Source organism: Magnolia sinica, chromosome 14 (assembly GCF_029962835.1).
Source record: "Magnolia sinica isolate HGM2019 chromosome 14, MsV1, whole genome shotgun sequence".
NCBI classification, from domain to species: domain Eukaryota; kingdom Viridiplantae; phylum Streptophyta; class Magnoliopsida; order Magnoliales; family Magnoliaceae; genus Magnolia; species Magnolia sinica.
In genome coordinates, this window is record NC_080586.1 from 30,676,520 (window position 1) to 30,681,103 (window position 4,584).

The 4,584-nt window shown below is 37.3% G+C and overlaps 1 non-coding gene across 1 annotated transcript; it reads left to right on the forward strand.

Annotated features, from left to right (window-relative positions):
- The first annotated feature begins 580 nt into the window (after nucleotides 1–580).
- On the forward strand, nucleotides 581–687 carry LOC131226419 (small nucleolar RNA R71). Its single transcript, XR_009161805.1, has one exon. It is a non-coding gene; the product is annotated as a small nucleolar RNA R71 (small nucleolar RNA).
- The last annotated feature ends 3,897 nt before the right edge of the window (nucleotides 688–4,584 follow it).

Sequence of the window (4,584 nt, forward strand, 5' to 3'; positions counted from 1 at the left end):
AACTCTTGCATGGAATTTTGAACCGGTTATTCTTGAGGTTTCCCCTGATTTGGATTTTGATTGAAGAAACCTTGAGGAGTAGCTGTTTGTCCATTTCTCCAACTAAAATTTAGATGATTTTTCCAACCAGGATTGTACGTATTAAAGGTTGGTCCATTGAAAGGTCTTTGATAATTATTTACGGCATTGGATTGTTCATTCAACACTTCTCGAAAGGCGGGTATCATAGGATAATTTTCAGTTGTATGAATTTGCAATCACAGATGCCGCAAACACTTTCATTAACCTTATCCTTCTTTCCTTCCATGGCCTCAACTTTTCTTATGAGCGTGGTCACTTTATACTTGAGATCATCCTCTTCTTTCAAGAGATACAATCCACCTTTCTCCTTAGATTGAGTCGGCCTAGACGTGGTATTTGATTTTGGGTAATAGTCTCATGATTGTGTTTTTTTAGCAAGACTATCGAGAAAATCCCATACCTCGTCAACATTTTTATTAATGAATTCTCCATTACACATTGTCTCGACCATTTGGCGCATAGTCCATCATAGAAAAAATTTGTAATGCACCACATTTTAAAGTCGTGTTGTGGGCATGAACTGATCAAATCCTTGAACCTTTCCCAACATTGGTAAAATGTTTCATCCTCCTTTTGGGTGAAGTTCATGATTGCTTTTCTAAGGGTAATCGTTTTATGATGTGGAAAAAATTTCTTTATAAATTCCCTTTGCATATCATTCCATGTGCCAATGGATCTAGGACGCAGTGAATGTAACCACATCTTAGTCTTCTCCTTCAAGGAAAAAGGAAGAGTCTTAGCCTGACTGTGTCCTCAGACACATTTTGAAAATATAAAGTGGCTATGATCTCATCAAACTCTTTCAAATGTAGATATGGTTCTTCAGATTCAAGCCCATGGAACTTAGGAAGGAGTTGGATAACCCCTGGCTTGATGTCCATATGTCCTATATTTTTAGAAAAAATCATGCATGAGGGTGTACTCACCCCCGCTGGTTGTAAATAATCTCGTAAAGTATGAGGCGAGGGTGCTTGATGCACCTCATTCTCATCCTGAATGTCCTTCACCCTAGGTTGGGGTAGAAGAGGTTAGTTTTCAGCCATCACTTCAATTAACTTAGGGGATTTCGAGTGGTGTCTAGTCCTGCGATGGATAGTCAACCCCTCAACCAATCCTTCTTCAGTCAAGAGACATCGAATGTTGTCACGGGCCCACTTGGGCATGAAACACTCGCAGCCCTCAATCAAATTCGAAATCTAATCCTAAGAAAGGAAAAGAAAATCTAGAAAGAAAGAGAGGGTTGGAAAGAAGTTACCAAATTGGAGTCCCTAAGTTAAAAACCTGCAAAAGAAAACAAAACAAGTCAGTTTCTAAAGAGAAGGTCTAAAATTAGAAAATCCTTAAAAAGAAAGATAGAAGTAAACTAGTTTCTAAAAGAAGAAATTCCTAAAAGAAAGTGGAAATTTAAAATAAATTAGGAAAGTCTTAAACTAGAAAGTAAGTTACTAAAAGAGATCTGAAAAATTGAAACTAGAGAAAGAACTTACCGAATTAGAAATTTCTATCTTAAAAGCCTACAAAATAGGAAAGTTAGTTTCTAAACAAAAAGTCTACAAGTAGAAAATTTCTAAAAATAAATTAGGAAACAAAGTTAGATTTTAAAAGAGTTAGAATTAGAAAGTTACTAAAAATAAAAATAGAAAGTTAGTTTCTAAAAAAAAAAGAAAAATTTCTAAAACTAGAAAATAGAAAGTTACTTAAAAGAAGAATCTAAATCTAAAATTAGAAAAGTACAAAAAGTAAGAGAAGAAGTTAGAAAGATGGTACCAAATGAGAAGTTCCTATGTTAAGATCTTGTAAAGGAAAACGAAAGAGATTAGTTTCTAAAAAGGAAAGTTCCCTAAACCTAGAAGCTAAGTTAGTTTCTGAAATTAGAAAGAATTTCTAAAATGGGAAATAACTAACCTATTTTCTAAAAACAAAAGAGGAAAGTTTCTAAAAATAAACTATTTCCTAAAAATAGAAAAATACTAGAATTAGAAAATTTCTAAAATTCAAACCCTAATTCTAAAAATAGAAAAAGTAGAGGAATTAAAAAGGGATTACCAATTTAGAAGTTTGTGTCAGGATCCTACAAAACAGGAAAACAGGTTAGTTTCTAGAAATCAGAAAAATTTAAACTTAAAATTAAAAAAATCATAATCTTAAACTAATTCTAAAACTAGTTAATTTCAGAAAACGTAACCGTTAGTCCCCAGTAACGGCGCCAAAAACTTGTTCACTCCCCAAGTATAGGGTTGTGATGTAGTAATAAACTCGGTAAGACCGAGGTCGAATCCCAAGGGACTGAAACCTGTGCGTAATCTGAAACTCACTAGAACTAGAACTAGATTAAGATGAAATCTAAATCGAATGAATTTGAGGGAATAATGGTGAAATATTAATGTAAAACTTAAGAAATTTAGAGGTAGGAAACTAGGGATTCAGAGGATCCACTTGTAGAGATCAGGGAGATCTACGCTTGATTCATGAACTCAACTAGATTTCGAGTCTCATCTTCATCCAGTTGGAAGATATGTCACTAAAACTCAATCTGAACTTCCTTCGATCTAGTTTTCAAAGAGATGAAAGGTATGAGAATTAGAATTGATTCCATCACAAAACCATGCCCATGAGACAAAATAAACAACAGAATTACACTAATCAACAATCAATCAGATTGATGTATGAATGTTAGGAAGGATTCCATCATCCAACCATGCCCAGGAGACGATGGTGAACAACGGGACTTCTTGACTGCATAATCAGGATAATGAAAAGGAAAAACTCACGCCATCACAGATTTACTGTAATGTTAGTCATAATAAACCATCAAAAACTAAAGCTTTCCTTAAAATCAAACCAATTAATAACAAGTTCAACATGAATCAAACCGTAGGATCATTCCATCACGCCACAAGCTTTACCTCTTAGCCCTAGCTAAGAGGTTTAGCCTAACATAATCAGACTAAATCTTAACATAATTCATAAGAAAAAATAGAAAAAAAATAAAGAAAATATAGAGCTAAGAGGTCTAGCCTAACATAATCAGACTAAATCTCAACATAATTCATAAGAAAAAATAGAAAAAAAAATAAAGAAAATATATAAAAATTCCTAACACTTCTCTCTCCACCTCTCTTTCTCTATCTGACGTCCCTTGTTCAAGCACACCCTCTTCTCCACGTTTTGGAACTCTTTTTATAGCTGCTGGAGTGGTGGAAATCGGATTTGGAAAGCTATCGCATGAGCAGCGAAAGCCTTTTCGCAGCCAAGTTCGGGGCTTCATAACTCTTGCGTTCCTTGTATTATTTCTGTAAAATCAACGTCTCTTGGAAGTATTTTGGCTGGCCTACACGATGGACGGTTCAGATCTGTCATATGATCAAAGATGGTGGGCCACAACCGCCTGGAAAACTGGATTTCATGGACGTGTGTAGCCTTTCGCACGTCCAGCACTGTCGTGATCGGTGGGCCCCATAGAGGTGCTTTCATGGAAATCCACCCCGTCCATTAGATTGCCCTCAAAATTTCAGTCAGAAAGGGATGGTTTTGAATGTCCATTGATTCAGATCAGAGAAGAAATCATGCTAAAATCAATTTGAACATTGCAGGGCAGTCCACTTATGGCCTCTGTATCACGCACATGTGCTTGCATGAGTACAAACAGTCAGCATAGGTTTGGTGTATTCGTGGCCCTCTACACGATGGACGGCTTGGATCATCCGTACGGTCACTCTGTGGGGCCCACTAGCATCCGCAAAACGGACACCGTCCGTCCGTTACGCAGCGCCAAAACAGCAGTTACCGTTTTAAGACAGACGCGGGTCAGCGCCTGCTGACCCACCTTACTCGGTTCGGCGCACGGCGGGCACGTGTGTACATTATGTACACACGCTGTACATACGGGGCCCATTGTGATGATTTTTTAAAATCCAATCCATTCATTCAATTAGTCTCCCCATTTAAGGCGTTGAGACCAAATTTGAGGCATATCCAGAGACTAGGTGGGCCCCAAATTGGAGATTAGTGGGCTGATCTATCCGTTGGCCCACTTCCCGAGATCTTCAATGGTTGAAATTTAATATGTACAGTTTATTTATATCTCCTAGGCCCAATCAGATGGCAGAAACTATGTGATCTTGTGTTCTTCACCAATTTCGGGTCTCTTTAACGTGAATGACTCGATTTCCTCGGATCCCTGGCATATAAATTCTTCAGTCTTGGTTCTCTGGAGTGCGTCCCTTGCTCTGGTGATTTCGGAGTGTCAAATCCACGCTTTTGATACTATTTTTCAGTCAACGCTCCTGATTACATCCTGCAATAAAAACACAATTAAAATATGACATTAAGCATTATCATGTACGTAAAATCAGGCAATTACTGGGGTCTGATATGTAATATTTGACCCTCAACAGCTTTGGTTTTACAAGGTGAGTTGACTAGGTAGGATATGTGGGATGACTAGGTGAGTTGACTCGATGTGTTGACTCTAAATGCTAGGTTTTTCCTAGAATTCGGGTT